Genomic DNA, 12,994 nt, shown 5'->3' on the forward strand with positions numbered 1-12,994 from the left:
TAAAGTTTATTAGGTTTGTAAAGAACTCAACAGATTATCTTGTTTAAAAGCACTTTAATTTTTTTTTTTTTTAAGTTTTCTCTGACATATGGGGAAGGGAGAAACAGCTCCCCCAGGGCCACATAGAGTCCAGTTTTCTTTTTATTACTCTATGCAAAGATTCTCAGCCGATCTTAGTTGTAAAATGTGTACTCTTTTCTTTTTCCTTTCCTTTTATTTAACCACAGGGAGAACAGCCCGGGAAGTGAATGTTCTTTTGCCCTGCTGTCTTGAGTGCTAGTTCCTACAAGGTAGGTCACCTCAGAATGACCCTTTAAAGAACTGTGGGTTGATTAATTTTCTCAGTCTTATTTCCCTTTTACAATCTTAACTTTCTGTTAAGTTCCCATTTTCAAAATTGCCGTTCTCAGGCAACATTCACACTTCATGAAAATAGTCCTGCTTTCCAAGGGCTAATTGAAACTCTACAGCTTGTATTATATCATTCAGCAAAATGATAAAATTTATTTTATTTTAGAAACAAATAATGGAGAATTTCAAAGTCATCAATTTGCCCAGGTACATAAAGTTCACAAATGCTCCTTAAAAATGCATCTTTTATGCGTAAATATTTACTGCACCCCTGATAAAGTAAGAATTATTGTGGTAATAGATGCATACTGTGTGGAAGATACAAACAGAATATGAAACCTTCCGTTTTTGAATCTTGTACCGATGATGTGGTCTTTACGAAAACAACTTAAATAGAAAGCAGAAATATCCATGCATTTTGAAAGCTACAGAAAATACTATGGGACTTCAGGATAAATAATATTTAATATCTTTGGAGAACTTACTAAATGCCAGGCAATATTCCACAGGCTTTACTTACATTAAGTTCTTCAGTCCTCCAGCAGCCATAAGAGTATTTTTGCTGTCATCCACTTTTTTACTGATGAGAAAAACCAAGAACCGGAAACAAATGGTAGGTTCTGGGTTTTACCTGAGGCACAGCAAAACTGTGGAGGGAACTAACATAATACACTGTCTTCCTTAAAGTCAGGAAATATTATAGCTGTTCTCCTTAGAAATGAAACCAAAGAAAACTGCGTGTACTCTCTCCACACTTTTTTACACATTGTTTTCAGATCGACTGTAAAATCACCAAAAAAGTCATTTCCTGTCTAGGAGCACCTGGGAAACAAAATACAGTTGCTGTCTTTATCTATATTCAACGCTAGGTTCTCTTCTAATATAATGATGCTCTCTAGCATTGAACACACATGAAACACTGTAGGGATTTATCAGAGTTTATCAGAAGGGAGAAAAATATCTATTATGGTTTGTGGGAAATTCAAATAATGGCAAATACCTACGGGCTGCAGCACCTAAAATGCATGTGTAACTGGAGAAAACTCAGCATCCAAGTAATGTTTGAAATTAGTAAAAAGAATAGGATAAGAACTGTATTCAGAGGAGAAGCATATGAAGAAACATAAAACTAGAAAGGGACATTTCAAACTCATTCTGCCAAGGTTCTGTTTCCTGTGGACATGACGTCATTCTTTAGAAGCTCTACTTGGCTTATAGATGGAAAAAGTTGAAAAGTATACTCATTAGGACCAAAACATAGCACTACACCTAACATACTACACGCCACAAACAAGACAACTGGTGTTCAAACCTACCCTTTTATTCATTATTTTTTATTTATTTGCACATTCTTTCCAAGATACCCCTTAATGAAATTCCAGATGGAAATGTTGTCAGCTGTTAGTTACATTACTAGCAATAGATCAGATTTAAGCAATATAGTAAGTTCCACCTTTCAAAGAATATTTAAAGAATAATTCAGAAAGAGGGGCACCTGGGTGGCTCAGTGGGCTAAGCCTCTCTCTGCCTTCAGCTCAGGTCATGATCTCAGGGTCCTGGGATTGAGCCCCACACTGGACTCTCTGCTCAGCAGGGAGCCTGCTTCCCATCCCACCCCACCCCCACCGCCACCTGTCTCTGCCTACTTGTGATCTCTCTCTCTCTCTCTCTCTATCAAATAAATAAATAAAATCTTTAAAAAAAAATAATTCAGAAAGAGTGTGTCTTCTCTCTCTTGGGCCACACAACTAGGATATGGTCTAGGAACTAACACTTACTTACACTGAAAGGAACCATTGCCTCAAGTAAGGAAGGACTTTAAGATTCTGTCACTGTTCTCAGGATCTCAATAGTAACTACTGCCCCAGTGTCTGCTTTTGATTCCTGCTGTCCCTGAAACAGTGTTAGTAAAGCAAAAATCATGGTTTGTAAGATAGAATTTTGGATAAAAATTAATTTGCTCTTTCTGCAAAAGTGTAGAACTTGTGCTGGGCACTGTGGAAACAAATATGAATTCAGGAAATAGTACTTTACAACAGGGCCAAAGAAAAGGAACTGATTAAAGAACAAAGAATGATTTAGTGCCCCATAGCTAGTAACTGTGGGGTGCTTTTTCCAGCCATAGCCCTAAAGATCAGAATCTAGAGATCCCTGGATGGAATGGGCCATCTTTCCGGAGTGAGGGAATCAATCCCAAACCCACTGTGCCCTCACCCTGTGATCTCCTGCTGGTCCTTCCCACTAGGCCAACCCACACAGAAACCTCCTGGAGCCCAGAACAGAGTGGAAAAGATAGAAATTGGGCCCAAAGAAAGTAAAGAAAGATATCCAGAACAAACATAGCACAGCACCTTTCTTTGAGTAGCTCATTAGCTAATGGGAGCACACAGGTATATAAACTAATTGAGATAGTAAAGTATCCTTTGTTCTGTGACAGTATTATTATACCAGCAGGCTTGATACTACATGAAGCCCTCAGTCTTCGCATTGCCTCCCATCAGCCTATGTAACAGCTAACCCCATGAACAAAGATACTGAAGGTTTGGGAAGGAGCCTGTGGGGAGGAATGAAAGAAAAGCAATATTAAGGAAGAAAGCTAAAAACACAGGAAAATGCAAAGTTTGATTTCCATATGGAAAAACCAACCGGTGATAAAAGACTCCCTTCAAATTCAGAGCTAATAATATTCAATTATTGACAAGTCAGTCTCAAGCTAAATATCCATATATAGCAGCAAAGAAGTCATCACTGATCAATAGAATCATTAACATTCAGACTGTTGGAAGGAATCTTAAGGAAAAGTCCTTATTTCTTTTTTTTCTTCCTCTCATCCTCTCTTTCATATGAATCTCGAACATTTATTTATTTATTTATTTTTAAAAATTTTATCTATTTGACAGAGAGAGATCACAAGTTGGGGGGGGGGAAGCAGGCTCCCCGCCTAGCAGAGAGCCCGATGCAGGACTCGATCCCAGGACCCTGAGATCATGACCTGAGCTGAAGGCAGAAGCTTAACCCACTGAGCCACCCAGGCAGCCCCGAACATTTATTATATAGTGTGCTTTTTATAAGGCACTGTGAATAAAACATCAAGCAAAGCTGACAAGCTCTGTGACATCACATTCTACTGAGTGTAGTTGACCTACACCAACTAAACATAAATCCAAAATACAGTATGGTTAATCTTATAGTGGAAAAGTAGGGTGCAGCCTAAGAGAGTATAAGAGAAAATAACCAAGCTAATCTGGGGACAGGGAGAAACTTCAGGGAAAACTTCCCTGAGAGAGCAGTGCTTGAGCTGAGAGTTAATGAGGTGAAATGGTGAGAAAGTAGAAATGAAAACAATCTACATTTAATCCTAAAGAATTAAAAAATCTGAACATTTCTGTGAAATAATGGAGAACATTGATCAGAAAGACATTTAGGTTAGCTATATCTACATCAGTATCTATATCTATATCTATATATATATATATATGGGAACATACTTACCCCTGCATATAATTTTTCTGTGAGGAAAATTAGAAACAGTCAATTTATAGGAATAAAAAGGTTGGAATACAAGGGTGAGATGCACAGTGAGAGATACTTCCAGGATATTTGTAATATTTTCTAGAGACATCCAACCCACAATACTAAAACAAGTAGAAGATTTTTTATTTCAGTCAGAAATTGAAGCAATTAGTAAAAGTGTGAAATCCATAATCATTTGTTGAGCTGCTTTTAAAAGTGTTTATCATCACATTTAGTAAATTTCACTGTCATAATTGACCATATTCTTCTCTCACACATGGCAGGAAGAAGCACACATGCTCCTTATTGAGACCACTGGAAGCCACATGCACTAAACCCCAGGAGCAAAATTTAACTTTAATGCATATATAGGAAAATCACTTTACTCATAACTATGCACAAGTATAATTACTGAAAAGGATGAAGTGGCATGCAATTAAGTGGAATACCCAGGGATCACCCAGGGCATAGTTACAGAATAGAGGAGACCAAGGAAGAGCTGTTCAGGGAATAGCAAAATCATCTAAGAACAATGTTCTTTTTCCCTCTTCTGTTGATTTCTCAGAGGAGGCTGGAAATGTGTCCTCTTGGAATCAGATGAACTAATACCCTTCCAAGCAACTCTTCGTCCTCTCTTCCTGGATATATCCAGATTCTCTCCAATCAGAGATTCTCTCAGATTCTCTGGATTTTAAGGGACCTCCCTCCTTCCCCCCCCAAAAAAAAATTCATCATAACAAAAATATAGGCTGGATTTGTTATGGCATGTCTGGTTCCTGAAAGTTTTATCGTGGTTATCACAGTAATAGGACATTAGGTCTGGTGTCCCCAAGACCTTGAAAAATGACACACTGACATTATGTGTGACTTGACTGCACAGCTATGCTCTAAGAATGCGATTCTATGTCCCAACTTTCCAAAAACTGTCTCAGTTTATGCCTGTTGCCTTCATGTAACTATTAATAGTCCCCACTTTCATTTCTAAAGGTATACTGATTTAAGTGATACATTGGACAGCTGCTCAATTGGTAAGAGTAGTGTAAGGATAGCATGCTAGGGAAGTGTGCTAATAGAGTGAATCAGGTTTTCAAGGGAAAAAAATTCAGATCAATGCATCTCTATTTTGTCTATGCACTGCTTGGCAGCAAATATGAATAGCACAAGGAGAGATATTGAACTAAAAACCTGATACAATCTATTATAAATTATACATAATGAATACAGTTCCACTCTTTGGGACTGACAAAGTTTTCTTCAGCAGCTTCCGTGATATGACATTTCCTAATTTTTTTCAACATTTTAACTTGTATTGGATCAATTGGGATCATCGTGCAGTTATAGAATTACACTGATTTTTATATGTATTGACTTAATTTCTCTCCAGAGGCAATTATATTCTCATAGCACATGCTAATATATGATCTGTCCCATGCAATAGAGCATGCCCCAAACTTTACTCCAGGACAACTATGTGGACCTACTAGAATTCAAGGGTGTTTTAAAGCAAATAATGACAGAAGAGGAACACATTCTAGCCCACCCCCACCATCTGACTTTCTGTATGAATTGTACTTGATTTTTATCTCCATACACTTCTTTGAACCTTGGAAATTCTGCATTGAAATTTTTGTGAAGATATTGTGTTACTCATGTAAGACTTCCTTGAGAGCTGAGGCCATACTACAATTCTTTGCATAAAGAAGAAGGAAAACACAGTTTGAACAAACAGGCTCATCCATTCTGTGTCTTGAAAACTATCGTGCCTGTTCTTCTCTACCAAAAATTGAGAAGGAAATCTGAGGGAACTGAAAATATATAATAAAGGAGGATATCTGAAATGCTTTCTACCAAAGGCTTAAGAGTCCAACACAGCATTGATCTGTTGGATCAATTCAACACAGAGATCTAACAGAAAAAAATAATGAAAACAAAAACATGTGGTTTATTTCAACAGTATAGTGTAAAAATCTGCTTTATTTCATCCAGAGAAATCAACAGATCACATGCAAATGGAAAGAGTGAACTAAGTTTCTAGTGAAACAAGCCAAGAAAAGAGTCAGACAAATAAAAGTGTTGCTAAAAACTCTCATCATGGGGGGTAACATTTATTTCTAGATAAATACGCCATGCTCCTTGGATTTGACTCCAATACCTATTTATGTAGATGGAAAAAGAGAACCAACCAAAAGTCCCCCTTCGCCACTTCAAAAAGTAACTGCTGGGAAGAAGCAATTACAGTCAAATTGCTTACACCTTAAACCCCAGGTGCTCTAGACGGATGGACAACCCCTACAGAGTGAGTCTGTAGCTCTGAGACTCAGGGGAGTGAAGGAGGCAAAGCCATGACAGGTGTGTTTTGTAGGAGAGAAAGCAGAAAGACCTTCAAAGTTATAAGACTAAAGGCCTGTGGGAGAGGGTGAGAGCCCTATTTCAACAACAAAAGTGCATTTTAAGAAGACCAAACATGCATTTGTCAGGGCAAAATGGAAATACAAAAGAAAGAATAGATGTGGGAGAGGAGGGATATTATATAAATCAGAAGGATGAGTCATTGTATGTTCAGGTTTCCAGGCTGGACTATAGTTTATATATTAAAAAATATATATTTTTGAGAAACTACTAATGTACAAAGCTCTGTGAAGAACCAAAGATGAATCAGGTACATAAAGATCCTGCCCCAAGAGGGAGCTTTTAGAAGAAAGAGGTTAGCTAACCTGTAGACAAAAACACAGGAGTATCAGTAATATTTGTTGAGCAACTAGCCAATGAACAAATTGTCTTCGAGGGAACACGCAGGAGTTTGAGAATTTGGACATCACACTTGCTGAGTTTGGATTCCTGGTTCCACCACTAAGTAGTTGGGTGGCTATGGGCAGGTATTTAAAACTAAAATGAAAATCATGAGTTTAATCTTCACATGATTACAATGAAGATTAGATAGTGCATATAAAGTATCTAGTGCCCTATTTGGCATGAACATTTAAGTGGAAGTAGTGACATTATTTGTCCCAACTGGTTCCCAGGGAAGCTTGCTATCTCCTCAAGAGTGTTGATTTTATTATTTGGAAAGATGAAGTCATACCAACACATCTTACAGGACTCTAGCATAGGGTGGGAAAAGGATCTTTTTTTGCCTTTTATCTTCTGGGTTCTTGGCTGAGACACCCTATAAAAGACAAACTAACAGGAGAAAAACAAGTTTAATAACATGTACACCTCCTACATACATGGGTGGGATCCCAGAAGAAGAAAGAATTCCCCGACATGGTCCATACCACCACCTCAGATGTCAGTCTGCAGCTGAAGACAAAAGAAGGTGGGATGAGGGGTGGAGTCAGTTGTGGAAGGCAGAGGAGGGCCAGCGGTGGTGGGGTAGGGAACAGGGTAAACAGGAGTAAGGTTGTTTTTTTTTTGTTTTTTTTTTTTTTTAAAGATTTTATTTATTTATTTGACAGAGAGAGATCACAAGTAGGCAGAGAGGCAGGCAGAGAGAGAGAGGAGGAAGCAGGCTCCCTGCTGAGCAGAGAGCCCGATGCGGGACTCGATCCCAGGACCCTGAGATCATGACCTCAGCCGAAGGCAGCAGCTTAACCCACTGAGCCACCCAGGCGCCCCAGGAGTAAGGTTGTTAATGCAGGTTTAGGTCTTCACCTTCTCCACCGTAAGGATTTCTAAAGATTTAGTCAGTCTTCTCTAGCTGGTAAAGAGAGGAAGACACCCTTACAAATGGAGATTTTCCTTATAAATATGTGTCTTCTTACAAAAGAATAGCTTCTACTCAGTTTTCAGAGCTTTTCTTATGTCTGCAGTTTCTTAAAAATAACCCGCTCAAGGTAATCCTTTTGCCAGAGATGCAAATTCTGCTTCCCTTCCCTAGGCAGATAATAAGCAATGTATTACATATGATCTTTATGTTGCACACGCTCAAATGAGTTACATTCTTAATACGGAAAAACAGAGGTCCACACTGGATGAGGTTTTTTAGGTGATCAACAATTTCCCAATCATTTGTCGCTTTCTTTTGGATAGAGGTATTTCTCCTCCAAGACCTACCCCATCTTTGGATTTTTACAATAGGTTTTAGTTGTTTGCAAGGTTTCTATGCAAATCTCTACTGAGGAAATCCCAAACCGACTATGAGCTGGTGTACCTTGCCCTTTAATTGATTTCCAGATGGAGAGCACTGCCCAGGGAGTCATGCAACACACACTCCTGTTGAGCCATTCTCCTTTATCTAGATTACCCTTGATGTGTTATCAGGAAACCCTGCAGTGCTCTCTCTCTTCAGGGGATCGTTCTTTCCTTTGGGTGGAGATGCTGGGTTTTACGGATAACACAGTTGGGGGTTTTCATGGCCATCCCTCTCACAGGCACAAACCGAGAAGCAGAACCTCTCTTGCAGCTAATATAACGCAGCCTCTTAAATTCTAGCAATATCCTATTCAACACTATATACCCTTTTAAATAAAGCACTTTTTTAAAAAAAACACAACTTATTTTTTTTGTCAACACACTGTTTGATGATTTACTCAAGAGCAAACACTATCAGATACCTGTGGTTTCTCTGTACTTACTCAGGGAGGGGGGCTTCAAAACCCACCACCTCAGATCTCAGCACTTCAAAGAGTTCCCCTGAAGCCATGTTTACAGCATAAGCTAAAAAAAAAAAAAAAAAAAAAAAAAAAAAAAAAAAAAAAAAAAACTGAGGTCCTACTTGCCTTCACACACCTTTTCGCCACATTAAAAGCTATGCTGCACCAAAATAACAACTCTCTCTACATCAGTTGGTGGTGGATTTCGGGGGTGGCTGCCATGCATTCTAACTTCTTAACAATCACAAATCACAAGCCAAATGAAAAATGATCTAAGTGGACTTTTGCCAGATCTTAGAGCCAATGCTGTTCTCTCCATAGGATATAGCTCCACCTTATGGTGGGAAATTATTTAAAGTGGAGACAGGACAGGGATGGCATAATGGTGGCATGCATGGTTTTTTGGTTTTTGGTTTTTGCTTCTTCCTCTAGAATCATACTTTCCCGTTCCCTTCAACGGCAGTTCCAGTTATACGTGCAGAAGAAGCAGGAAGGCAGTTCTTCCATTCATCCTCCCTGGGATGTAATGCCCGTAAATGCCAGGCGCTAAACCTCCTTAACTACTGTTTTGAGTCTGAGGAGGACTCAGGAGAGGAAGGATGGGTTTATAAAGCTGGGGGGTAAGGGGGTATGGTGTGCTTTGATATTCTGGTTAAGAGTGCTATGTTAAATTTCTCTCTGAAAACTCATCACCCCATCTCTCCCTTCACCTGATTTTTGTGTGTGTCTTACCCATGTTCCCTCTTTTCTTGGTTCCAGTGTCTGCATGCTGACTCCTGGAAACTAAGAATCACCTACTACTGGCCCAAAACAGTGAGTCAAGTTTTCTTTTAGACTCTTTACAACTTTCCCGTAGATACTTGGTACTCATACCCAATTCCTTTACAGCTATATACTCAGGTGACAGCTGGCTACTATGACTTGTTTTCAAACTTTGTCATTGAGTATATGGACTATGTTAGAAATACGTTAAAATCACATAAGGGAACTTCTGAAATGTCCTGACATTTATTCAAAGAGTTGTATATATGTGGGGAATGAAAAGGGGATTAGGTTTTGTTGCTGTCCTTTCTATGTGCTTATAACTCTGTTAGGTATTTTATCAGATTTAAATCCACAGCTGTCCTCCAAAATACCCACAATTGCCATTTACCTGCAATATTTAAGTGCTTTGCCAAAGGTCAGGCAACTAATAAATCTGCTACACCACATTTTCTACCCTACTGTTTGGCTGGACCTTTGAGAAAAGAGTTTCATGGCAGATCAACATTTAGTATCTTTTGAATCCCACAGAAAAAATAGCTAGCTACTTTGCCTATAACCTTTCCCAGAATAAAAATATAGGAGGAAATTTGAACAGAATCTTATATATCTACCCTATCCATATAGTAAGTCTTTATTGGGTACCTGATACAGGTAAGAAACTGCCTTGGGAATTTTAAGATCATAGCAATAACAGATTACCAATCTCCTTCCTCAGTGTACTAGTGAACTAACTCATTTAAAATTGATTAACAGTATTCATGTTCCTAGCAATGGGAGAAAAGCTGAAGGTATACCCGCAGGAGAGGGTAGATGTGTAAATGACTTATATTAAACTCACTTATAACCATGGAATTCACAAGAGAAAGGATTTGATACTCTTCTAGGTGAGAGAGAGGGAAACAGGAGCTTTGAAAATGGTTCTTTCAGGAAGTCTCCCTGGAGCTGGGTCTTTAGGGTGAATCCCTCAGATTTCCTATTTCACATTACTTGGTATCAAATAAAACAATTTGATTCCAAACATGACATTAAATGGGATTATATATGTGTGTGTGTGATCCATTTCTTTTCTGTGGTCAGTATATAGCACAAATTTTTATCTTATAAATTGAGGGTCCAATAGCTTCTCTATGATTCCTCTAAATTGTCAGACTACTTACTACCGTCTCCTGGTCAGCTTTGAATCTAAGTTCCTGCTTCCACTTGTGTAGTTCATGTCGGGGACTGTCTCACGTTACCCTGGGCTTGCTGTTCCTCCAACCTGTAGAGTCCAGTCTTTTCCCTTATTTCTATTTGCGTAAATTACTCCCACAAGGAATTTGTGAGTATGTAATGCATTTTGGTGAATGGAACATGGGTTTGGGGAAATTAAAGAGAAGACGATGATGACATAGGTAATGATGATGGTGATAGATGATAGATCAGATAAATCTCACGAAAATGCAAAAACTCTGTAAATTGCATGGGTGGCTCAGTGGGTTAAGCCACTGCCTTCGGCTCGGGTCGTGGTCTCGGGGTCCTGGGATCGAGGCCCGCGTCGGGCTCTCTGCTCAGCGGGGAGCCTGCTTCCTCCTCTCTCTCTGCCTGCCTCTCTGCCTGCTTGTGATCTCTGTCAAATAAATAAATAAAATCTTTTAAAAAAAAAAAAAGATATTTTGTAATTAAAACTTTTCTGGGCCATTTCCAAAACTCACTGTCTTGCTTCCTGCCAAATTGCTCAGACTTTTTTCTTTCTTCCCACATCATTCCTCATCACCCACCAGAATTCCAAATTCTTCTTTGCCTTTTTGCAGGAAAAAGTGGCAATTACAACAAAGTCAGCACAGTCCGTCAAGTCATTCTTGTCAAAGATTGATTCTCAGGAGAACAAAAGAGCCCTCATTTTTACATAGACCCTCAGGCTTATAAGCCAGACATGGTTTTATATCACAATATTTATCTTCCTTGATTATATTTAGGGAGGTCTGTTAAAGGTAAGACAACAACAGGTCCAATCACCAATCTGAGACTGAAGTTAATTACAGCTTGGGCTCCCTAGAAATGGAATCTTAAACCAGTCGGTCAGGAACTACCTTACCAACACTAGCTAGGTAATGTGCTGGTAAATCTCTGCCATCCTCTGGCAATAATCGATCCACTTTCCTGTTTAAAGCAACTTCCTTACTCATGCTTCCTTTTGCCTATAAAAGTCTTTCATTTTGTACAGCTTCTCAGAGTTTTTTTCTGTCTGCTAGATTGGATACTGCCCAATTCATGAATCACCAAATCAAGTCAGTAAGATCTTCAAAATTTACTCAGTTGAATTTTGATTTTCAGCAGGCACAACAGTGTGTAACACAAAGCAACCCCTTTGTAAGTGGTAGATATTAATAAATTGGTAATAGAACACAATTACATAAGAATAATCATAATAATCGTTAAGACCAATCAAATGAAAAAAATTGTGTTATACATTTATGTCAAACACCTGCAGTTTTAATTTCTTTCATCAGAAGGACTAATTTATCTGGCTTAAATTGTATTTTTAATACTTAACACAGTACTGGATATAACACTTTGAATTATGCAGCTGAACATCTCAGCTCCAGGAGTGATATATAAACTGAGAGTGATTACTTGCTAGACACAATATAATAATACCCCTTCAAAATTATCAACAGGGTAAATATTTTCATTTTGACAAACTGATGCAATTACTAAAATGATTATCTACCAGTTATCTCTATCCGTCTGCCTATCTACGTCTAGAGGAGAGCAAAGAAAATGAGAAGGTTGTTGTCGTATTTTAAAAACAAAGTACTAACATTACACTGTATATGCGCACTAACTGGAATTTAAATAAAAACACAAAAACCACAGTGAAATGCTATCCTGTGCTACTCAGAATTGTCCCATAGACTTTAATTCTTTGGTTGCTACCAGTATGTAAACGCCAAGAGAGTATTTTACTTCTCTTACATCTACCTGCATAATGTCTTATTGTTTAGCCTTGTGATTGATATCTAAACAGTGCTAAGTGCACACGTGTTTGATGTATTTGATAGATTTAAAAAAAAAAACAAAAACTTATGGTACAGCTTTTGAAAACACCAGTGTAGAGAATAAAAGACTTTTTTCCCAATAATATCTCCTATAGTATTTTCAGAAAGCATATTTTAAAAACACAAGACTGGCGTGCAGTACATTCTAATACCGGTTTCTTGATTGTGAATTTATATGTAGAGTTCTGTCCTACCAGCCAGATATCCCATGATGATCTGCGGAAGTTATTCTGTGTGTTTCAGTGATATAACACTCTAGATAAAATCTTGCATATTAGGGTTGCCTTTCTAATTTCAAACCATGAAAGCAACATAAGGAAACAAACCAACCAAAAAATAAATATATAAAAAATGATTTACAAATTATAATGAAAACTTTTTATAATTGAATAAGTTAAAGAATTTCCACATTATGCTATTTTCTTAAGTTAGGGAAATATTTATCCTTCAGTGTTTCAGTTAATTAAGTAGTTAATAGAGGCAAAAATAATTGGTTTATTTTAGTCTGTAGCTTAAACCTAAGGAAATCCTTCGTCAATATCTATTAGGTACTGCATGCTATCTAGAATGTGATAAACAATTATTCACATTAATGGAAAGAAAGAAAAGTGGATCTGTAAAATCAGTTTAATTTGACTTTGAATACATTTTGATTCATGTACATCAGCATTTCTCAAACTTGGCACTATTGACATTTTGGACTGAAAAATTTTCTGTTGTAGGGTCTGTTGTGTA

General features: G+C 38.0%; 1 protein-coding gene across 2 annotated transcripts in view; it reads left to right on the forward strand.

The window, feature by feature from the left end:
• The window catches only part of ALDH1A1 (aldehyde dehydrogenase 1 family member A1), a 392,715-nt gene that overhangs the window by 71,293 nt on the left and 308,428 nt on the right, over window positions 1-12,994 (forward strand). For both annotated transcript variants that reach the window (XM_044265890.1, XM_044265891.1), the window contains exons 2-3: window positions 228-290; window positions 9,216-9,269. The gene's annotated coding sequence lies outside the window, so the exon portion shown is untranslated. The remainder of the gene's footprint in view (window positions 1-227; window positions 291-9,215; window positions 9,270-12,994) is intronic.

Source organism: Neovison vison, chromosome 9 (assembly GCF_020171115.1).
Source record: "Neovison vison isolate M4711 chromosome 9, ASM_NN_V1, whole genome shotgun sequence".
In the NCBI taxonomy this organism is placed as follows: domain Eukaryota; kingdom Metazoa; phylum Chordata; class Mammalia; order Carnivora; family Mustelidae; genus Neogale; species Neogale vison.